Source organism: Protopterus annectens, chromosome 6.part0 (genome assembly GCF_019279795.1).
Source record: "Protopterus annectens isolate FY-2018-M chromosome 6.part0, PAN1.0, whole genome shotgun sequence".
Lineage (NCBI taxonomy): Eukaryota > Metazoa > Chordata > Ceratodontiformes > Protopteridae > Protopterus > Protopterus annectens.
The window spans coordinates 359,931,008-359,956,541 of record NC_056737.1 but is presented as its reverse complement, the minus strand read 5'-3'; positions in this window follow the sequence as shown (position 1 = coordinate 359,956,541).

Genomic DNA, 25,534 nt, shown 5'->3' with positions numbered 1-25,534 from the left:
CTGTAGCAAGCTACAATTTGGATTGCAGTTTTGCCCAGAGTTAGTTGCACTTGGATAACCTCAGCTGCATTATGCTGAGCAACTAGCCTGGAGGTGTGGATATCCTTAATGAATATGGAGACACCTCTGCCTTTGGTGTTCCGGTCCAGGTTAGATGGCCGAAAAGTGTGGTGTGAGTTATAGCCTGGTAATGCAGGGGTGCTCTCTGGAGCCTTGAACCAGGTCTCAGTCACTGCACAGACATAGATGCTCTCCATTTTAAGGAGTGCCTCGAATTAGTGCATTTTGAGATTTAGACTTGTAGTAGCATTACCCTCAATTTTTGCTTGCCTGTTCCTGTTATGGTGGTGAATTGTCATTTGAACCTTGTCTCCCTCTATAACCCCCCTTTGATTCCTCAGAAGCTCTGACCAATGTCTCTTACAAATTCACAAACCTAAAAAAAATCTATTGGACAGAATCTCTACAGTTACTTCCCTGCTCTTGCATGGAACCAGCTCCCCATGACCCTTAGAAATATTTCCCACACCCACAGATTCAAGAAAACTCTCAAAAGGTACCTTAATAGCACACGGATTTGCCTCTGTAATCATCCCACATGAACCCACACCTTTCTCTACCACTATTCTCTCTAGTCCTCCCTTCCCTGCTACCATAACTCACTTAAAAACTGCTCTGTACTGTACAGTTACCCACTGAAGATAACTCAATGTGTTATGTAAATTCATTCAAATGTTTTATTGTATATTTCTTTGCTATGTTTTTCTTCACTGTTATAATGCCTATTACTATATTGTACTGTGGAGCTTTATCTACATTTGCTTAACTGTTTTACTGTATATTATATTTAATTGTTGTAAATATTTCTTGCTTGCTTATACTGTAGAGCTTTTCTCCCTGGGTCTCCACTGAAAAAGGGCTTTTGCTCAGCTGGACTATCCTGGTTAACACATGTCAAATAAATAAATAAATGTGGGGGCACACTGGGAGAAAAGTTTCTGCAGAAAATGTTTCGGTGGTACAACAGTGAGCTTTGGAATTCATAGTTTGCTTAAACTGCAGTTTGATTTTCAGTTGTTGAGACTTGCAGGGGTGAGTCTCACACTTCCGATAGGGAGCTGCTGAATGTACTCCCTATTTGCCCTACTTGTCACCTGAGATCACCTCACACTTTCCAGATTTACTGATCCTGACCTCATTTTCTTTCTGTATCCTATCCTTCTTAAGCTGCTTCCCATCATCTTGCCTCCTGCCCTGTTATTGCTCCACATATCATCCCTGTAAACTAGGCCCAATCAGAGTAGCCCCTAACCCAGGGATCTTCTTCTGTTTAATCTTTCCATCTTCTTATCTTCTTCCACTCTATGACACTTTCTCTTAATTAGTTCAGATTTCTTGCTTTTTCCCTTTCCAGCTGCACCACCTTTCTACATTTATTACTTCAAGCGTTTTGTGTTTCCACCATCCAACCATCCATTTTTAACCCCCAGCCATAATGTATCTACTTGCTTTATTTTCCTGCACCCTTCATGTATCCTCTCCATCATTAGTGTAACTGCCCTCTCATAGCGCACATTGCAAGAATAGAAAACTCCATCATCACCAGACTGACTACTTTTCTGAACCCTCCTCCATTCGCGCTGTACCATCTAGCACAATGAGGTGAGACTGGTGCCTTCCTTCCTTCCTTCCTTATCTCACACCTCACCATTTGTAATCCTTTCCTCATTCCCCAGAAGGACATACTCAGTGTAACTGCAATGTTATGCACTCAGACACCTTCAGTTGCTGGTGGACCATCATCCTCCATTAATCTAGGAAACCCGCCTCCACTGTTACCATCTTTACCAACCCCTTCACTCGCACTCCCAGTCCTTGTCCCTTTCCTGTCCATCACCTTATTCATTATCAGATTATAATACCTCTGAAAAGTCACTGGAAGACTATAACCCTCTCTCCTCGAAGCTCATACAACACCTTCTCTCTGTCCATTCCTACATCTGGCTATTTCTCCCTAGGCCTATAAATTGATCATACAGTCACTTTACCTTACTCATTCCACCCTTATTATGCTGCACCTTATTCCAGTATCCCTTATTTCTTCATCTGCTTCAACTTTAAAGTCATTAGGTTTTCTTGGAGGGCTCAGACTTTGCATAATCCATATCCAGAGTTCTGTGCCCAGCATTACTGTTGCATACTTGACATCCAAAAACCCAAGTGCTGCACACTACATGTCCACGTTTTTACTGTCACAAATGTATCAGCATTCTCTACTTCTGCACATTTCCCCATAACCCACATCCTCTTCTTTCTGTAGGAAGATTCACTGCTCTCATTGCCACACTATGAGTTCTTACCACATACATATGGGTTTTTACCCAAGATGAACTGAGACAGAATCCAAAAGTAGGAAGTTCCCACCCCCTTATACTCCACAAAAAAGTGGTAACGTATTATAATCTTAACTTATTTTCTCCTTTCTTACTGCTCCTTCTACCCATTGCTTCTCCTTTCTGCTAGCTTATTCATATGGATACAGTTTACTTTCCTATACTCTTCACCCATTTCATAGCAGCTCCTCACTGCTTCTCCTCTTCCACCCTGATCCTCTGTACATCTGAGACCACTCAGTTAGTCTACCTTGGAGAACTATCCTCCTAACCATATAGCATTACCTCTATGTCATTGTGGTATGTAACCTTATTTAAGGCTGTTTTAAGGAGCACATTCCCCTAATACACTTACCCCTTACCTTTACCCCTCCCATCTCTCTGTCGGTCTCTTCCAATCAGATGAAATAGAAACACATTTGCAACTTGCAACCTGCCCACTCACATGGACATACTTCATATTTCTGTTGGAGGTTCATAGGTCAGTACTAGACTGTTGATACAGAGGTCTATTAGAGGCCTAGACACAATACACAAAATTATAGGTACCCATCAACATGATTCATTTGTATCTGCTTTTGACCCTTTCAGTGAGGGATTCAGGGGCCAGACCCAGTGTGTATTTATGACTGACCATCCATTCATCCACTTTATGCTTAAAGAGAGTCAGGGAACTGCTCTCCTTTACATCCAAATTAAGTCAATTGCATAAAAGAGGAATTTTCGGGAATATATATATCTAGCTTGATAACAGGTATTATTAATGGTTTGGGTGAAGTTAAGATCACTTGAGTGGGTGTTGAGGGTGTTATTAGATTTGTGGATGTGTAGGAGGTTGCATAGGATTGGATCCTTCAGGGATCTGTAGGCTGGATGGAGGCCACCTCTCAGGAGTCCACAGAAAATAGAAAAGAGAGAGAGAGAGAGTGCTTTAAGGAGGTCTGGGTAGCTCAAAGAAATCTTACTCTCGATTATCTTAGTGAAAAAATGCTATGGTACCTCAAGATGTGTCATATGCTCACACAGGCACATACCAAAAGGGCCATTATACTGTATTAGGGGTTTGATGAGGGAGGGGTAGAGAGGGATGATAACATCCTTAGATCTGGAAGAAATACCCCTTGTAATTAGTCCAAGGTAAAAGGATTTTCTGTCAACAGTAGAAGAGTGACAATGAAAGGTCTATTCATTGTCAATGAAAGAGCCCAGGTCCCTAATGGCTTATTCAACTTTCTAATGTGTGTCAAATATGTGGTAGGTGCATGGGTGCCCAGTTTTGCTTAAAGAGACAATGCTGGCATTTAGTTTTCATTTAGTTTTAGGCTGTGGTCCAGGTATCAATTATTTGTGAATTTTTGTCCCCTTGAAGGATTTGGAAATCAGATAGGGTGTTAACAACAGCTTCAGGTTTGCAGTCATCTGCAAAGTTGGTCATCACTGACATCTGAGAAGTAAATACCAAAGAGAAGTTGTTGTAGGACTGAACCCTGGAGGACATCACTAGTGACTACTCTTTTTGAATAGAACATAGCTCACGCACTAATAGATTGGACTCTGTTCATTAGTCAGTTTGTTGTCCACTGGGTAATATAGGGATTTACATTAAGTTTGATTAGTTTGTCAATAATGGTAGATGGTTGGATGTTATCAAAGGCCTTGGCTAGGTCCAGGTAGACAGTGTGAACTGATTTGTCTTAGTCTAATGTATCAGAGACATACTCAAAGAAGCTCACTAGGTTCAGAAGGCAGGATCTGCCTTTAGCAATCCTGAACTGGCTTAATCCCAGGGATTATAGACTGCCAGTGTCCTTGTAAATAAATTCTATAATGATGTGTTCCATAGCTTTGCAAATGAAGCTGTTCAGGCTTATAAGTCTATAGTTGCCAGTAGTTACATGGATGAGTAGTGGATGGTACTTTGTGGAGCGGGATGACTATTGCATTTCTTGATTCCTCTGGCCTGAATCCAGTGAAGAGGCTGATAGTTTTCTACCAGACAGTATCTGGTGCTGACAAGAAGCCAGCCTGGTGCATTAACTACACCCATGGAGCATGTGTTTTTCGCCTTACAAAGAACATTCAGGATCTACTTGGTGATGATCAGAGGGGTAGTTTGGGTGTGCTAATAAGATGGGAAAGCTAGAGGGAGAGTAGGGTGTAAAGTTAGAAAGCTGAATTTGTCTGCTAATATGTAGGCTATGTCCTCAGGGTATGAATAATTGTTTTTATTATTATGTATTAGATCGGAATATTGCTTGGCATTATCTTTAATGTTTTGGATATGGCTGAAAAAGGCTTTGTGGTTGTCCTTAAAGTTAGCAAATCCCAAATCATACCTACTTTTGTAGGATTTGATTTTGTTTCTGGGTATTTTGCTGATATTTTTGAGATCATGTCTAGATGACAGGGATTAAGTTTTTTTTTTAATGGGCTATGCGTTTCCTCCACTTATTGCACAGGTTGTTGATGCTAGCTTACCATAATGGGATTTATTACTGAATTTGGCATTGTATTTGATATCTTATGGGGACAGATACCATTATGCATGCTTTGGGGAAGACATAAAAATTATCTGCAAATATGGCAGTTTGTGCGATGGGTTCATTGAGATGAGGAGAGTGCTTAGATTTCATCAGGCCATCAGTTAGCTGAATTAGAGAAGTCTATAAAGACAGAAGTATTTTGCGGTAAGTCAGGTTTTGCCACCATAGTGAGTGTTATCAAATGATGGTCAGGAAATTGCATTGTAGCATAAACAGCTAAAATTGCCAACAGCTAGTACATGAACACAAAACAGAAAAACATAGCATAGAAACAATGAATAATGAAACACACCACATATATACATTAATTTAAATACTAGTTCAGTATTATGACATTGCACATAATCTTTATGAATTGAGTTATGATGTTCTGCCCCCACATCTGTACCTCTAAAAGTCAATGAAGATATCCCTGCAGCTCCTGAACAGGTCCTGAATCAAAGCTTATATACAAAATGATCACAGTTCTTCCAGTAGGCTACCTTGCTATCAACCTGGCATAATAGGGGTTCCTTACCCTTCCTGCTACAGCTATTCCTTTTCTCAAGACCTTAATGTTGAGCTCTGCAGAACAAATGTACTTTTCTCCAAGCCACAGCCAGAAGAGCCAACACAGTGCTTTGCAAATACTTGTACCACAGAGGTACAACTGCTGTCCTACATTGACCATTTACATTTTGCCTTCTTCCATAGTCATTTTATGGATTCTCTCACACTGCTGAAGTCCCTCTCCTACTTAGCAACCTGTAAGATCATGATGACATAAAACAGATGCTTCCTTAATGTCCTGGTAGTGCAAACCTGTACTGTTTTAGCATTTTTTCCATAATTTATCATGTAATCAGTAAAGCAGGCCTATGTCAATAAGGACCAATAAATTTGCTGCCACACGGGGTAATGTCTTAGTCATAGATGACTCTATAGTTAAGCATACAGACTCTGCATTTAGCAGACTGGACAAGAATAGCATGACTGTAATCTGCTTGTCTGGTGCCAGCATCCTTGATGTCACAAGGACCCTAATATCCCTTGAACCACACAATTATCAGTATGACCTAGTGGAGGCCAATGTGGGTGTGTGGTAAAGCTACGGAAGATACTGGTCTTGATTAGTGTCTTGTCTTCACCAAGAATGATACCTAGATACCAAGACAAAATAATTGGCATTAATAATTGGCTAAGTAGTTGGTGTCCTTCTAATGGTATCTAATATAACTCAGCCAGAAATAGGATGGGATGGTATATGAGACTTTGTCTTTCAACAAGGGAGGTTTACACCTTTAATACTGAAGCTTTCACATACTGGCTAAAGCCATTCTGCTCTTCTAGTACCTTTTTAGGCAGAATCTCCCTACTGGGAATTCCTACACAGCAAACTCAACCCAAAATTCAGACAAACCCATGATAGCACTACTCAATGCTTGGAGTCTAAACAGAAGCATACCAGAACTTGAGGCCCACCTGCAACTCAAACACATTCATATCTGTGTATTTACTGTGACATAGTTTCAGTATAATATATGTCTCCCTCTGTACCATTGTTTAGTACCTGTCATTCCATCAAGCCATTGGGTAACTATGGGAGAGTATCTGTGTTTCTCAGAAACACCATTGCAAATCAAATTATCCCTAACCCTAACTTGGAGTTCCTGGATATCCAAATCAACATTAAGAAAGCTAACTTTTGCTTCATTGCTAGCTACAGAGCCCCATCAATGGCTTCCAAAAATTACAGAAATTATCTTTATACCATAGAGGGTTTAAATACCAAACCAAATACCTTCTTGCTACCAGACTTCAATTACTCAAGCATTGACTGGTACACTTACAAATCTAAAAACAGATATGTTCAATGTTTCCTCAGTTTTGTAAACCCCCCACTAGAGGCAGTAATATTCTTGACCTGGTCTTTACTGACCTATACCCTGCTTGTACCCCATCACTCATCTTCTTCCTGCTTAAATCTGAGCCCAAGTCAGTTACCCTCTCTTCAGACTTAATTATACCACCTTAACACCAAACAAAACCATCTATAGAGACCTCTGCAGTACAAACCTACTTAATCTTGTAGAAGACCTATGCAAAATTCACAATCTCCTGCAAATTGTCCCATCTGAGAGGGCTGCCACATTTTCCTCCAGTTTTTACCAGCATCTAAACATAGAAAAGTTTGTACTTGTCTGGCAAAAATACAATGCTAAATTGAGGAATAAACCTCTCTAGTATACCTCCCATCTAAATAAAATGTTTAACAAAAGAAGGAAAATAATGAAATGTCAGAAAGCCCCCCCATCTCACTTCCTCCTCAAGACCACACTGAAAAATGGGTCCAAATGGAAAGATGTAATCAACAAGAAAAGGAGAGTAGTATTACAAGAACTGAATTTATTCTCAATTTTGGTGAGTACCTTGTCAAGGTAGACTATGTTCTTACAACATTTGACCAAGACGACACTGATATATAGACTGTATTTTATATATATATATATATATATATATATATATATATATATATATATATATATATATATATATATATATATGTATATATATATATATCTATATATATCTATATATATCTATCTATACATATATATATATATATAGAGAGAGAGAGAGAGACGGATAGGTTAAAAAAATAACAAAAAACACTGGGTGCACAGGTATCAGGATAAAAAAGTACCCAGTCCTAGTGTACACAGTGGTGCCTGGACTACAAAAAAAAAAAAAATCAGTGTACAATCTTCAGAACATGGAAACATTCCTACCATAGGTCTGGACCAAGCTTAGGGAGAGGGTATGTGGTAGAAAGAAGTAGTAGTCCACATAAAAAAAAAAAAAAAAGAAAAAAACTGCTAGACCAAGCATGAGGCATAGAGACAATAAAGTAGAATGCTGATGTTAAAGAAGAGATTATGTATTGTTACTATTACACAATGTAACCAGAATTTCCAGACAAAAGATGTATAGCGAGTAAGAGATAAATTAGAGGAAAGAAAAATACTTGCAGAAGAAAAGCTGCAGAAAATAATTTAATATCTTTATTGCAACAGATCAGAACAAAACATTACCTAGATGAAGAAACATAAACCACCAGGAAAAGTATGCAACAGAGGATGTAAGGCAAGATAAAGAGTTTACAGAAAGATATACAAAAGAAACATGAACATGGGAAAGATAATGGAATCTGATATGGTGCAATATTTATACAGAGAAAAAGACCACAAACTAATCAATACAAGAATGCAGCTCCATTGATGTGTTATGAGAAATACAGACAAAGACACACCAATATAGTACATTTCAAAAATAAATAAATAAGGTCACAAAGGTGGAATGTTGAAAAAAAATAGAAGTGTAAACTAAACAAGCAGTGACAGTCTATCACCAAAATGAAGGATTTAGTGTACAAAGTCTGTCTCAGGCAATATTGCAACATGATGGACAAATGAAGCAGTAGATGGATCAGGATTCATATGAAGAAGATATGCCACAGGGCAATGCTCTGGAATATTCTCTAGGATACTCACACTAAAATCCAGTTAGAATTGCATTACAAAAGAAAGAACAATAAATAGTGAAAACTCTGGCGCAGGCTAATGTGGTCCCATATGGAAAAGCAGCAGATGGCGCAGGCTGCATCTGAAGAGGTTATGTCACAGGAGGATGTTCTGGAACCTTATGTAGGAGCTTCATAGGAAATCCCAGTTACAATTCAAAGGCAGGGAAAAACAGAGAAAGACAGAGCAAAAAGGATGCTCTCATTCTACAGTAAAATGACCTGAGTGCATATCTGCTTTATTTAAATGGAGATGGATAGACATATTAAGATAGATGGAAGAAACAGACTGCAGAAATAAAATAAAACTGCAAATGTTAGAAAACTCATAAAATAGTTTGGGCACAGTAATTGAGATTATAAAGAGAAATGTATGTGATTTAATGAAGTAAAAAAGGATATACTGCTGTGCAGCTAAACTAACAACCATATAAAAAGTGACCACAAAAACATACAATGACAAAGGAAATGCAGGGAACAAGTAGAATGTTACCATGGAAGCTTCATACAGAGAAAACTATAAAGGATGTAAGACAAAGTATATCATTGTTAAACGAATACAGAGAATAATAGATCATCAACAATTTTTAGAAAGACAGATGTGGTAAAAACAACACATTATTAAAACAGACCAGGATTTATCATGCACAATTAAAAATAATAATCTAAAATTGCAATCACAAGCAGAAAAACTTAGATGCTGTACAGATAAATACAAGAGAGAACAGTACAAAGCAAGCAATTCATTGATGACATTTTTATAGAGTTGGATAACAAAGCAAAAGCAATAGAAATACCACAAAAAAGAAGAAACGTTTTGGAGAAGCATTTATGAAGACCCTGTTGAACATAACAAAGCTGCTGAATGGATAAGAGAGTAAAAAGAGACAATAAGAAGCACAGAAAGAAAGGATATGCAATAGGAGAAAGTAAGAGCCAGAAAAATTTAGACAAAATCGAGAAAAGTTGCTAAATAGTAAATCCCAGGTCCAGATGCAGTATCTAACTTTTGCCTAGAGGTATTGACATCTTTACACAAAGATTTAGCCATGAGTAATAATTATTTATATGCACATCCTGAACAGACATCAACCTGGTTAAGAACAATAATAAAAAAAAAACAGTTACGGCAGTAGAACAAAAAGGTAATAAAATGAAATCATATGGAGCAAATGATAATCTTTTGTTAACTCAGGCCACAACAGAGAGCTGTAAAAAGGGGAACCAAGTATGGCATGAATACATTACAAAAAGCATTTAATAACATCCCACATTCATTATTATGAAATGCTTACAGATGTATAAGATATAACCTACATTGATCATTTACATTACAGTAAGTATGAGACAGTTGCAAACCACTTTGCAGCTGAGCCAAGGCGAAGGGCAAATTATTATCCCAGGGATAAAAATTCATATGTGAATGTTCCAGAGTTGCTGTTTCCTCACCATTGCTATTTTGTATTTCCTTTAACCCATTAAGCTGTTTACTTAATAGACAAGACTATTATTATAGCTTTAGGTCTAGAACCCACCCTTGTTCAAAGACATTTCATCTGTTATTTGTGGATGATTTAAAACCATATAGTGCATCAGATAATTATCTGAAAGCACAATTGCAAATTGTTAGAACCTTTTCAGAAGATATAAGAATGACATCTGGTCTTGATAAATGTGTAGAAGTAACATAGCAGGAAAGCTGCAGCACCAAGAAAATATTAACCTGGAACAAGAATGTGATATAAAGAAACTTGAACGGGAGTACATATATTTAGGAATAGATGACATGTCGACAATAAAACGTGAACAAATGAGAACAAAGCTTTGAAAGGAATAATTCAAAAAAGACTAAAACTAATATTGAAAACTACATTAACATCTAGGAATAAAGTCCAACCCATGAATTATTTTGCTCTTTCCATTCCAACCTGCAGCTTTCATGTGATGGACTAACTCCAAACAACATTGCTTCAGCATTGCATAAGTTAAACAAGAAAAGTGTTTCATGCTTATCAAGTGATATATGAAAACATTGCATACCAAAATTATATATATATATATATATATATATATATATATATATATATATAGACCAAGATTTGACTCAGGAATTATTAAGAAGAGGTGAATTTAAACCAAAAGATGGAAACCTACCAATGGCGGCCCAATATAGTGGGCTGCAGACACATTGGTTTACAAAGTCTATAGGAGAAAGTGGGAGAGATAGACAAATTCAGGTTCTGTAAAATAGAAATGAAAACAGGTGCACATGTTGTTACTGTCTGAGATACACTTTTGGCTGAGGTTCTATATAATTTAAGGTGGAATAATGTGACAAGTGTTATAATGGGAATTTTGCAAACACTGTAATACAGAAGAAGATGAGAACTATTGAAAACATTATCCACAAAGCATTATTAACAGCGGTCTTTATATATCATGAGGTCATCCAATAACATCAGCTAAGAAAATAGATGCAAGAATACCATAGTCCAAGAAAAAACAATAAAAGTAGCATTAACATAGTGATATGATTATAGTGTTGTATGTACCAAGAGACAAAACGTCATAAAATACTAGGATTTGTAAGCAAAAACTAGAGCAATGTAGAATAAAGAGCTTCAGACACTTCCAGAAATAGTTGCTTGAGCAACAGGAATAAAAACATAAAAAAATAGAAAAAATAAAAAACTGTACAAGTGTACCTGAATATGTTACCAATATATGTAACCCTATATGAGCTGCAGAAAGAAGAAATCCTGGGTACAATCAGGTAATGAGAAGAGAATTCTTGGCACACGTCAAACACTGTAGTAATACTAATTTCATGAGCTTTAATTGTACACTGGTATTAGAAAACCAAAACATTTGGGACCCAATTCCAAAAAACTTGCTCTCAGTATAAGTGACTTTACTCCACTGAAGTAAAGTCACTTACACTGAGAGCAGGTCTAGAATCTGGTCTCTAGTGTAAGCCTGTTTATAGATAGGCCTTACATTGATGTAAGTCATTTACACTGAGAGGATGTCTTTCTGAATCAGCACAGGCTTATACAGAGGAGGTCACTTATACTGAAAGCATGTCTTCTGGAATCTGGCCCCAGAGACATAAAAAAAGTCCATAGCCATCCACACTAAATATTCCACCTCTCTGGTGGAAATCCCATATTAATAAACAGTATAACAAAAGAAGGAAAATACTGAAAGGTTTTTGGAAATTCCCATTCCCTACCTCAAGTCTACACTGAAACTTGCTACAAGAAACTTGAGCTCTATTAGAAAATGGAAAACATAGTACAAACTTAAGGTTGCTACAGATACCAAAGGACATTATAAATCTTCAGTTATGTTATTAAATTAAGGAATAATATTTAACAATACACTGACTTCATCCACAAGTATATTAATCGATCAGCAGTCAATATATTAGCAGACAGATTTAGTACTAACTTTACCCCACCTGTCTACACTGTTGTACCCACTATCCCTGAAAATTTAGTTTTCCCTGTAATCTCCTTGAGACACGTCTGACAATGTACTTTCTGTTGTAATCACCTTGGGAGAAGTCTTAGAATCCCTGTCAAAGGCTATAAATAATGTTTCTATTGGACCAACCAGCACATCAGTCCTCGTTTTTATTATTGCTGAGTATGCACTATCCAAGCTTGTACTTAAATTGTTTAACTTCAGCCTTTTCCCAAAGTGATTTTCATCAGCATCAAGCATTAGTACTAAGTTTGGCTGGTTGTTGGATCTGAATTTTGAATTTTGGTACCTGAAGTAAAACTTGAGTTACTCTGTACTAGTGCCAAACACACAAACACAGAAGCATACATAAACACACACACACACACACACACACACACACACACACACACACACACACACACACACACACACACACACACACACACACATCCACCCCTCAAATTCTTTGCTGAAGAAGTAGGAATGAGACCAAAAAATAATGGGGGTTAAAGGCCCAAAATCAGGGATGATTTCTAAACTTATTTGTTGTATTAAGACCTGCTTAAAGGGCTGATACAATACCCTTTTCAGCTATTGTCTGGGCTGTATAGCAAGTAAAGACAGTAAAGCACATCTTAGTTCAGTGCAGTAGCATAAACATAATACATACATGGAACATGAGGCACATCAAAGGCTAATACACAGAATAAATGTAGCAGTAGTGAGGTCATACAAATAGGTATACTGTAACTGAAGGCAACAGTTAAACAAGATGAATCACACACCATGAGAATTGTAAATGCTCAGGAAAATCCAGTCAAAATCAGCAAGATTTATAAGGTGTTAGTAGCAATAGTAAAAGAAATGTTCAGCTCAGGGCAATAAATAGTGGCACTGGTAACAAGTGGCATCAAAACAGCTATGATTCCAGTTGTGAAATATACAGCTGTGAACAACTATGGACAGTTGTTTTACAAAGTTAAGGCCTAAGGAGATTCCTAGCAGATAAGGTAGTATTACTCTAATCCATGTAAAAAGTGAATAGAACAACATGTTTTGCATCAACATGCAATTTCCGAACAATATGAACTATGTCTGGCATAGGTTCATAGGTATATAGTAGATTTATAACCACTAAGGCCCTGATAAGCCTAGCTGTGCAAGCCAAATGTGACCTACAAATTTGATTTATATAGGGGTGATTTACTGACTGCCTGTGTCCGTCAGAGACACAATTGGCTGACTATGAGTGAATTTACAACTACCCATTAAGTTGTGCTGTAATCGGTTTAAGGAGGAATTCTGCTTTGCACAGATGATGAGCCTGATGTGGAGAATAGGAATTTTCTGAGAAACATCTCTGTCTCTTCAACATGTCCTATTTATGTTGCAAGCAACATTTAGGTCTTTTGATCTAGTAGTTCTGATTTGTTTTGCAGATATGCAAAAAGCTCATCAAAACAGGTTCATAGATGCCTTGTACACCAGGCAAAGATCTCCTCTCAGAAGTGTGTATGATACCAGGGAAAGAGATGGGGCTTTGAGGTCACCAGCATAGGACATTGTGTTTACTCCCTATATTCTTCTTGTAAGGAGCCTTTATGGATGTTCCAGTTGCTGCATGTGTTGGGCCAGGTGCATACCAAATTATATTCTATGTTGGGTCTGTTGGGGGCTGAGTACTGTGGTACAATGACCCCTCTGGACCTGCATGTCATGCCCTTACTTATAAGTTGAGCAACACTGAAGGATTTTCTTACTACCTTGGACAACTGTTGGTTGAATACTAGGTTACTTTCTACATGAGTTCCCAGATCCCTTACTAGTGAATCAACTATTGGGGATGTTTTACTAATAACATAGTTACCCGAGATGACCAACTTCCCAAAAGGTAGTATAATTAATTTCTTGGTATTGTGTTTTAAGCCATGGCTTTAGCACCAAGTTTCTGTCTGTGTTAGAACTACCAGAAGGGTGTTCTCATCTTGGGGAGATTCAATGACTGCTCCCAGTTTGCAGTCATCTCAGTCAGCCAGAGGCCTTTGACATTGGCTTTGACTTCCAAGAATTAGATACCAAATAGCAGCAGGTCCAGCAGAAAGCCCTGAGTAACTCCTCTTTGTGGAGGTTGTCTTATCGATCTTAACCTCTTGGGTCCTATCTGTGAGCCAGCTAGCTATCCAGCATGTTACAAAAGCGTTTATGCCTAGTTACATAAGTTTGTTGACAATGCCCAAGTAGGGTATTGCATCAAATATCTTAGCCAGATCTAGGTAGGCAGTATGCATATCTTTCCCCTCATCCATTGCCTTAATGACCTTTTCAAAGAACTCCACCAGGTTCAGTAAACATGCCCTTCCTTTGACAAAGCCAAACTAGGATTAATCCAGTGTCTGGAGGTCTCCTATATCCTTGATAATATCCATGATAATTCTTTGCATGACTTTGAAAATAAGACTAGTCAGACTAATGGGTCTATAACTTCCAGGATCTGTTGAAGGTTCTCCCTTATGAAGGGAGTTGACCACCGCATTCATGTGGCACAAAGCCTGTTTTAAGACAATTGTTAAATAGTGAATCCAGGGGTCCTGACAAGTCATATTTAGACTGTTCAGGACCCTTCCCGGGATGTTATCAGGGCACATTGAGGCTGTGTTCTTGGCTTTATCGAGCACATTATTGCCTGTTATCCTTAATGATTTACCAGATAATTTCAGTGACAGGACAAAAATATGAGGTAAATCAGGGGCAGTTGAGTATTATCACTCTATCTCTCAAACACACACACCACACACACACACACATACACACACACACACACACACACACACACACACACACACACACACACACACACACATGCATTCATTCATTTACATTTCCCACTGTGTCAATATGTGTTGTTGTTTACTTGTAGGTTCAGTAGTGTTTGGAGCCAACCAAAACTAGTGCTCATGCTGGCCCACGGGAGCTAACAGATAAGCAACCATATTCTTCAGTGTAATGGCAGCATTTCAGCTTGTAAGAGACTCTTAAAGACTTCCTCCTCTATGCATTACACTTTATGTTTACAGCCACATGCCTAATGCAGATGCATTACATAGTCTCTGACTGTTAACCTTTTTCTCAGGGTCTTCCATTTTTATGTACAAAAAGAAAATAAGGCTGATATTATTATTTTTACAGGATTATGAAAATCTAGTTAAAGAAATACAGTGATGCTGCTCTAAACTGTTAAAAATGAGTTATGATAATTTATCAGTCCTTGGAAGTAATTTTATTTTCTAAGATGGCCAAAAAAGCTCTATGAGCAATCTTACTTGAGGCTTTCTACCATTCTTAAATAATTGAATAGGTTATTACAAAATGAAGAGTGGAAAAGAGTTAGAGCTGCTTTATCTCCAGATTTTCAGAGTTTTAAGAATATGAAGTTATTTTGTTTGGAAGATGATACAATTTGGAGGCTGATGAGATGTGAATAATTGTTAAATTATGAAAGACTGAAAGTGAATATGTTCTCAACATGTAATTTTTTTATGTTTAAAAGTCATCCATTTTAAGAAGTATAGAGCAGTGTAGTGATAGGTGGTTAAGAAGAGACTGCTTGCGAATTTAGCAGTTGTATTATATGCTCAGCTTAGGTTGTCAGGCAGTGGTTTGACCACATTGTGCATAATTATATTGCAACAAAGTATCTGTGGAAGAAATAATGCATACGCTATCATGATTCTAGAGATTGTGGTTAGAAATGTTTTTATATTGTATAATCTTCCAAGTTTACATTTTGTATCCTTAATAATATGTTGCATATGCTCTTTGAAAGAAAGCTTCCTGCCAATCAAAACTGCTAAGTATTCATAAGTAACCCCTTGTTCAGTGGGTCCATGACTACCCATAATGTGTTTACAGTGAGGGTTTTGCTCGTGTTTCCTAAAATATTTTCTTCTCATTAAATATAAGCATATTTCTATAAGTTCAATATTATCACATTAACTCCTTTTTCATTTCAATTAAATTATTTGAACATGTGCTCAGACTATGTCACAGAAGTTCTGCTTTTGCGTTTCAGTAGTGGAGGAGGGTACAATAGTATACATGTTGAATTAATCATACACCGTTTGTGTGAAAACACATTTTGTTTGTGTAGCTCAGAAATAAGAATGGTTTAATGATGGAATGCAGAGTTAACTCAAATCTTGTAGAGGTACTCTTCAGAGCAGTTATTCTGCCAAGAAACTGTATGTTTCCTCTATTCTAAATAACTAACAAATTACTTTATTGTGTGATGATAGTATCCAATGGATATTTATGGGTTTTATGGTCAGTACAATATAATGACATACTGAAATAATTTAAAAAAAAGTTGTTTTGCACTTTTTGCACTCATTACTAACAACCATCAGACCCTCTCTCAGCCTATCAACCCATTAGTCCCCTTCCTCAGATGAAAGCTTGTTGGAAGGGACCACCATCCAGGCAGCTATCAGGGGTGGTTTGAGGTTTCCCATTTTCTCCCCTGTGAAGTGCAATTGATTTATGGCAGAGAATGTCCTCTCACTTCTGCAAGTGGTGTTCTCTCAAGGCAACCCTGACCCTCTCCTCACAGCACAAGCAATGGTTTCTGTGGTTTTCACCGCAGAGGTCCCACCACCCCTTGTGCTTTCAAGTGTGTGCAAACCCTATCCTCTCCAAAAGATAGGTAAGTGAGCCATGCTCCTTCACTCTTCCACCTCCCTACCTGGGGCTACTAAATGAACATCAGTCACGTGGGTTGTAGTCAGGTCTTCATCTTTCTTATTCATGGAGCCAGAAAATAATTTAAAAATCTTAAGGAAAATGGCAGCAATGGCTGTCTTTGACAAGGTTTTTAAAAATAGTATCAGCCAATTTCATAACACCTGTGTGAGTTCTATGTGCAATTCTGAAACCATTGTGTTTCAGAGAGGATATTATGGCTGTAGATATAGTCTGTGAGCTGCTTGCGAATAAGGTTTTTGACAAAGCATGCTGGAGGGATAGGTTCCTAACCCAGAGACTCCCCATACTCTGGAATAGACTTCCCCTACATGTCAAGCAGAGTGCCTCCTTGGCCCTCTTCAAAAGGAACCTTGATGATTGAATGAGAGATAGGAAATTCACCCCAGAGATCACGTCAGTTGCCCTGCTAGACAGGGGTCCAGGGAAGTAAATATTGTGGAAAGAAATATCCAGGGGAATTGTTATGGCTAGGCTTGTATAGGCCCTAGGACCAATAGCCTAGTACCAACCTATGAATACTTTTGCCAAGGGATTTAAGGTATGAATGGGTCAGTAATTACTGACCTCTCTGGTATCCACAATCTTTAAAAGTAGGGTCGTCTTAGAAAATTGTGATAGTGCTCATGAATGTGAAAGTGATAAAGTATGCGATCTGCTTTAGGACATATCAATTCAAGATTATCAATGAAGAGAGAGAGAGAGAGAGAGATATTGCAAATGGCAATGGCGTCTGTCAGTATGTTTTGTTATGAAAGACATTATTTTGTCTTCAGTAGCTGACAAATCATGTGATGAATAATCAAGTAAATCTTTACTTAGAGAGTCATTAATGGTTAAGTAGTATTTTTATTTTTAATTTTTGGCATTTTTGTTGTGGAAGATAGGTGCAACAGGTTGTTAATATGAGAGTTACTTTTGTGAAGAAGATTTTGATGTCCTTCCAAAGAGAAGGCGGACTGTTGTAGTTATATCATTAAAACATTGTATAATACTACAGCATAATGACAGTCTGACAACTTCTCTTGACATGCATATATGAAATTTTCTGTTCATCAGTACCTCTTTATGTATAAAGTCTCCAGGCCTCATCCTGTTCTGTCATGCCTATTCTTACTGACTTATTGATTCAAGGCAAATTTTTCATTTTAATTTTGGCCTCTCTTGATGGAGCATATCTGTTTGGGATATTAATTAGGATCTGGGTAAAGATAATGAAAGCAGAGTTGATATCAGGACTCTTATTTATAAATGACAAGTCATTTCTAAGTAAGTGTTGGCCAATGGTATCAGTAGACAAGCCCTTCAGACCTCTAGTGATTGCTTAGAGAAGGAGCACCTGGATTTCCACAGAATGTAAGTGGACTATTCATAGTGGCTAATGTCCAATTGCTTACATATTTTTTGAGAATTCTAGTAAAAATCCTGTCTAGAGTGTGTCTAGTATCAGTACTGTTGTCCACCCAGATAGCCTGATTAATATCCCGAGTGAAGCTAGGCAGGGTCGGCCTTAGGTTAAGTGATACCCTAGGCAAAAGGGCTACACAGCACTCCCTCACACCACCTGGTGCCCCCACCCTGGTCTATTTACACCATCCGGTTTACTGGAAAAGTGCCCCTGCTAGGGCGGTGCCCTAGGCGGTTGCCTAGTTGACCTATGCCTAAGGCCGGCTATTAGGAGCTTTGTAGCTACTTACTGTATTATGATCACTCTTGTATGTAATTGAATATTAAAGTCTTTTAGAATGAGTACTTCTTTTACAAAATTGTCATACTGCTAATTTATGATAGCTATTACTAGTTTAGAAACCAAATTTGAGCTAATATAGACGCTGGTAATACTGAGGTATATTTTTATGCTATTTCTTTCAGCAAGGCCCTTCTTTCATGTATGATAGGCTGTTTCTCCTGGATATCAGTCTGTTGTTTGTTCTGTGTAAAGATAGTGACTTTTCCAGCTCTTTGATTCAGTCTTTTGTGTTGGTAAGTTGTATGGCCTGTGACTCTGATTTTTGAAGATGATGTATATAATTGCAACCATGTCTTCATATCTGGTTGTTGTTGTTGTTGTTGTTGTCTTTCGGCTTTTCCTGGTTAGGGGTCGCCACAGTGGAACTCCGGTCCACTAATGATTGGCAGTAGATTTTGACGAACGCCGAGGTGCCAGCTCAATGTTCAACCTTCAACGAAGGCACGCCCATTTACACATATCTTTTGAACACCCACCCAACAGCGGGGAGGACATGCAGACTCCATAGTAGGCATTCCCCGCACTCCAGCCGAGAATCAAACGGGAGAACCTCTTGCTGTGAGGCAACAACACTACCGCTGCACCACCATGGCATATGTCTTCATATCTGGTGATATACAAAATGAATGGCTATCACCCAGTCCTGGAATTCAGGAATTTTGTTACATAGGCTGTTGGCATTCAGCTGGAAAATCTTCATGACATTTAGGTTATGCAAATTACTCAGTTTCACTGATGCTATAAGCCTTATGTATCCCCTTATCTAGTTGGTAGTCTAACTCTAACAAGCAAACACTTGCATAACTTACTAAATCTATCCCTGTTACCTAACTCTTTCTCTCATACACACACACACACACACACACACACACACACACACACACACACACACACACACACACACACACACAAAGCTACACCCCTTCCTCTAATGCTGAAACTTTTGGAATATTCCAATGTTTCAGCATTAACATCACAAAGCCATGCTTACATGTCATGATATATCTTACACGAGAAATGCAATATTCAGGTAACATTATAATCAATAACAAGACCATTCAACAAATCTTCCATGCACAGAAAACTTTCAGCTAAGTATGTGAGACCCTTAAGCACACACATGCTTCCACTTTGAGTGGATAAATGCAGATGTACCAAGTATCAAAATCACCAAACTGCAGTCACCAAAAAAAAAAAAAAAAAAAAAATCCCTCAAAAAACACTTTTTAAGTGTTTTTCCAGGGGACAAGCCACCTAGCACCCCCCCCCCCCAACACCTGATGCGAGGGAAAAGTCTTCCAGACCTCCTGAACTTGTATATACCAACTTTACAGTCACACCAACTTGAAAAAGGGGGAAAATCCCTCCAAAAAGGTATAACTCTGGTGTAACTTGCTAACAGTAATTCCGTGCGGAGGAACTCTGATCATCAGTGAGTTGAACCTTGGGCAAGTGAACCTTTCTCATTCAGTCTTCACCCATCAGTAGGGTAATGCATTGACACACACGCAAAAATACATAAAAACATGCATTTGCACATGCACATATATACACACATGAGTGTGCGCATGCACACACTTATACTGAATATACAACATCACATCAGAATGGGAGCAAAGACCCCCCCCCCCCCCCAGTGTCCACTGTTATATCCTCCTTAAATCTGCATACCTTTTCTGAAGTTGTGGTACTTGAAGGAAGCCTGTGTGATGATAATAAGTAGTGCAATACAGACAACTATATCTATTACCCCATTTTCACTTTATCAAAGTTCAGCAATCTGAGATTTGTTTTACTGAATTCAGCAAAATAGCACTTGATGGAATGAACCCCTCTAAGTACTTTGGTATAGTTTCATTTGAATTAAAGGTGCCTGCTGTAATCTGATTTATGGACAAGGTTTTAGAATGGGTGTATGATGGATATTTTTCCATAAAGCCAGGACTTGCGGAGTGGCTTAAAACTAAATGACAAGGACAACAACAAAAACATTGCTTCAGTCATTAAAAGTATGTTGCAGAATTAATTTTAAAAGTCGTCAAATAAACTAATCTTTGAATAATCATGGAAAAACGCTGGTTTGGAATATGAGCATTTTCTCATAGTGTTTCATATGCAAAATATTACACACACTAGAATTATAATGAAGAACAGGAGAACTCTTGAATAAGAAAAATTACCAAGGCAAATACCCACCTTTGTATTTTTAACAGTTAATATTTGTCTCTTCAGGCTTGCATACTTATAGCTGACTGAAAATTTCCTAAACAGAAAAAAATAAATATATTTTTCATTGACAGCTTTATTATTTCTGTAGTTGTTGAGAAAAGCTTTTAAGCTTTAATTTTTCTTTTTTTATTGTTACTGTTATCACCATTAGCTATTCTGAATGTTTCAGTTGAGATGCTCTCTGCATTTATTTTACCTTCTGACAGAAAAAAAATGCACTGTTTGAATGGATTAATTTACTCATCCACCCACCCAGAGATACCTCACATTCATAATGCTAAACTCAATCCATACAAAATACAGCATCTGTAGATTTAGCAATCTGATAATTATATAATGTTTCCCAATACAGAAGTAGTATATACATATATATATATATATATATATATATATATATATATATATATATATATATATATATATATATATATATAGTGCTTTTCAGTCAACTATATGTATTTGATCACATTCTTATCTATTAACTGGGTTGAGGGTTGGCATAATGGTTAAGGTGTATAGCTTATAGACACAAAGTACAGGGCTTGATTCTCACCTTTCAAAGGGAAATTGGCTAGGCTTAAAATGGATCCCGGGGGCAGCTACCCTAGTAATTACCTATGAACTGTCAGGTCATAGTTAGAAATATTCCTTAGGCTATAGTTCAGGTACATGGTTAACAAAGATAAGTAAAATAAATTAAAAGAATAATGGAAATTGTATCACTTTTAGTTTCATGAGATACTGATTAAATCATGTTGTGCTTTTATTAAGTGCTGTTTTAATTATGCATGGTTAGGTTTCCTTTAGGGGTCTTTTCTCTCTTATGACTACTATGCAATCACTCTTAACATATTTCTCATTTTGTAAGTCTTCCATTTTTATGTGCCTGTTTATTTTTTCTGTATGTATGTGTTTATGCTGTCCACATAAGGTCTGCTATATGTCAGTGTCATTGTTCATTTTGATTTGTGTTACTATAGCTGCAGTACAGTTTATTTCAGTTACATTAAAATGGAGAAAATCAACATCTGTGCAGTGACAGAGACCTGGTTCAAGGCTCCACAAAGCATCCCTGCATTACCAGGCTATAATTCATACCACATCTTTCGGCCACCTAACCTGGACTGAAACACTAAAGGCAGAGGCATGTCCATATTCATTAAGGATATCCACACCTCCAGGCTAGTTGCTCAGCATAATGCATCAGTGATTATCCAAGTGCGACTAACTCTGGGCAAGACCACAATCCAAATAGTAGCTTGCTACAGATCCCGCACCATGCCCCAGGATTCCCAATCCTCATTCTTGATACACTGGAAAATATTAGAGTACAACCTAACACCCTAATAATGGGCAATTTCAACTACCCCTTCATTAACTGGGAAAACTACTCATGTACCAACTCTTGTGCTTAACGTTTTCTGGAATTCATAAATTCCAATGCCTTGGATCAACTTATCCACACCCCCACCAGGGGCAGCAATATCCTAGACCTTGTCATTACCAACATGGGCAACCGGTGTTCCACGCCAGAGGTCAATTCCTCATTGGTCAGATCTGACCACAAGCTAATCACCCTAGGCATCCACATCCCACCCTCCATTAGGGAAACCACCATAAAAAATTTCTCCAAAGCCAACTTCATGCTTCTTAAGACAGAAGTGGCAAACTTCACGACACCCATGCTGACAGACAATAGAGGTATGACTGCTGAATCCTACACAAATGCTCTTTATAAGCACTTACACGAGTGCATGGATCATGCAAACCCTAACAGAACCAAGATGCTATCCTCCAAAAAAAGGAAGCCAATCTGGTGGTCCCCTGCCATAAACAAACTCTACAACAGAAGAAAGAAACTGTTGCAAAAAAGAGTAAAATCCCCTGAATGGAGGAGCTCCCTGGTCAGTCTCAGTAAGAAGCTGAGATCCCTCATAAAATCTTCCAAAGCTAGTTATGAAAACAAAATCATCACTGATTCTAAAGACAACCACAAAGCATTCTATAGCTATGTCAAGAATCCCAATGGCAACACTCAGATCTGCTCTGAGTTACAGCACAATGGCACTAAATATACAGAACCAACTGATATTGCCAACATCCTGGCAGATAGGTTCAGTGCTAACTTTACCCCTCTCTCAGCCCCTAAAGGGCCCATCTCTATAATGGAAGAATGCAAAGTTCCTGTAATCATGGCTGCACAGGTAAAAAAACACACTCTCCAAAGCCAAGAACACAGCATCCATGGGACCTGACAACATCCCAGGCTGCATTCTACATGAACTACAGAACGAACTGGCACCCCACCTCAGTACCATGCTCAATCATAGCCTCACCTCAGGCTTTGTGCCCACTGAATGGTGCACAGTAACGGTTATCCCACTCCACAAAGGGGGAGCCACCACAAACCCCGGGAACTACTGCCCCATTAGCCTGATGAGCCTGGTATGCAAGGCTATGGAATGTATTATCATGGAACTTATAAACAATGACATTGGTAATCTCCAAACTCTGGACCCCACCCAGTTCAGGTTTGTAAAAGGCAGATCATGTCTCCTAAACCTGATAGACTTCTTTGAAACTGTCACTAAAGCCGTAGGTGAGGGTAAGGTGGTTCACACAGCCTATCTAGATCTCGCCAAGGCTTTTGACACCATCCTCCACTCTGGAATTATAGATAAACTCACTAAACGCAGTATAAATCCCTATGTCACAAGATGGATTGCCAACTGGCTCACTGACAGAACCCACACTGTGAAAGTAGCAGACTCTAAATCCAACGTCAGACCAGTGACAAGTGGAGTACCACAGGGTCCAGTCCTGGGTGGTCTCCTGTTTGGTATCTACTTCTCTGAAGTACAGGCTAACACCGAAGGTCTTTGGCTAACAAAGTTCGCAGATGACTGCAAACTAGGAGCCATAATCAAAACTCCTAATGATGTGGACATCCTACAAAAGGGCCTCACTGAGACAGATGCCTGGTGTTAAAGCCATGGCCTCAAGTTCAATGCCAAAAAGTGCATTATCATCCCTTTTGGTAAAATCTCTGTACCCATGAACTACTACATAGGTGGTAGTCTACTTAACACTGAAAGTATGATAAGAGACCTTGGGACACAGGTGGACAGTAGTCTCTCGTTTGATAATTACATAGCCACAGTAGTCAGGAAATCCTTCTACGTGGCACAACTCACCACAAAAGGTTTCTCATCCTGGAAAAAAGAGGTCATTGTTCCCCTCTACTCATCACTCATTAGACCCATTATAGAGTACAACGCCCCTTTTGGTATGTACCTCATAAGACATCTACAACAACTGGAAAGGCCCCAGAAATACCTCACAAAGAAGATTACTGGCCTTAAACAGATGCCCTATGCAGACCGTCTGAAAAAACTCCACATTTACTCTGTCGCAAATCGCCTACTCAGAGGCAATCTCTGCTTAACATACAAAGCTATGTCAAACCCAGAGCTGTTGGATATACTCCACTTAAAGAAATCCCAATCCCTCTGAGCTACACGCTCTAGGGACCTAAACCTTGTCACCACAATAAACAGAACATGCTGGAGGGATAGATTCCTGTCCCAGAGACTTCCCATACACTGGAACAGACTACCTAGCTATGTCAAACAGAGCTCCTCATTAGCACTCTTCAAGAAAAATCTTGATGATTGGATGGGAGATAGGAAGTTCACCCCAGGGATCACTTCTGTGGCTCTGCTCAACAGGGGCACAGGAAAATAATTTTATTGGGTGGCGAAAGCCAGGGTACCGTTTGGCTAGGCTTATATAGGCCCTAGGGCCAATAGCCTAGTACCTACCTATGAACCTATGAACCCATGAACATAACTATATGATATTTTGTTGTGGACCACTCCAAGCAGTGGTATTTACAACTGACTAAATGTCTGTGATCTGGACATTTGCCCTGTCCATGCAGTTTGTGATTATGTCATGAGCCTTGGATAATCATTTGTCTTACATTCAGTAGTGCTGTGATGTTCCCAAGCATACTTTTCTATGAGTAGGTGTTAGAAGCTATCATTTCTAACCTGGTCTGAAGAAATGCCATTTTCTGCCCCCCACCCCCCCCCCATTGCTAATTATCAAGGCAAGCGGTACCCATTGTTAGCATCCCTTCACCGAAAGGTAATTTGTTTTATTGTACTGTATGACTCAGTACTAGATTTAAACTTGCGGCTCAAGTGTACTGTGAGAAATTCTGTCAACATGCCTGTTGCCATTAGCAGCAGACCAGTTGTGTAAACGTGTAATCTCTGATTTTGGTGCACTCTGACCGTTCAAGAACTTCTAAAACCTTCAAAGATGCATTGTTGGTGCTTTCTGCCTTTCTATGCTGCTTCTCAGATTTTAGAATGCATGATCTAATGTAGGAATTATGTGCTTTCTTTCTTATTTATTTATTTTTTGCTAACTTAAAGAGAAAGATGAAGATTCATTTGTCTGCTCCTTCTGTAAAGCAATTACTCAATTTTCAGTGTTGCACTAAATGTTCCAGATATATTACTGTAATGTGTAACAGTAGGCTAGATATCAGTAATATAAAAGTATGCACTGTTGTTTTGAATCTATTCCTAGGTCTTAGTTGCTATATTACTCACAATGTCTGTTTTGCATTTCTTTACGTAAATTGTTCATAATATTTCTGCACACTACCTATATAGTCAATCCTAGGAGGTTAATTATTGTTCCACTGCAGAAGGAACTGACTTGTTGTTCCCGCTTTTTTTCTGACTGCCATGTATTACTTTTCATAGGCTGTCAAATTTCCACCAATGGTTCAATAGTGCACTGATTAGTATTTCTGCCTAGCATC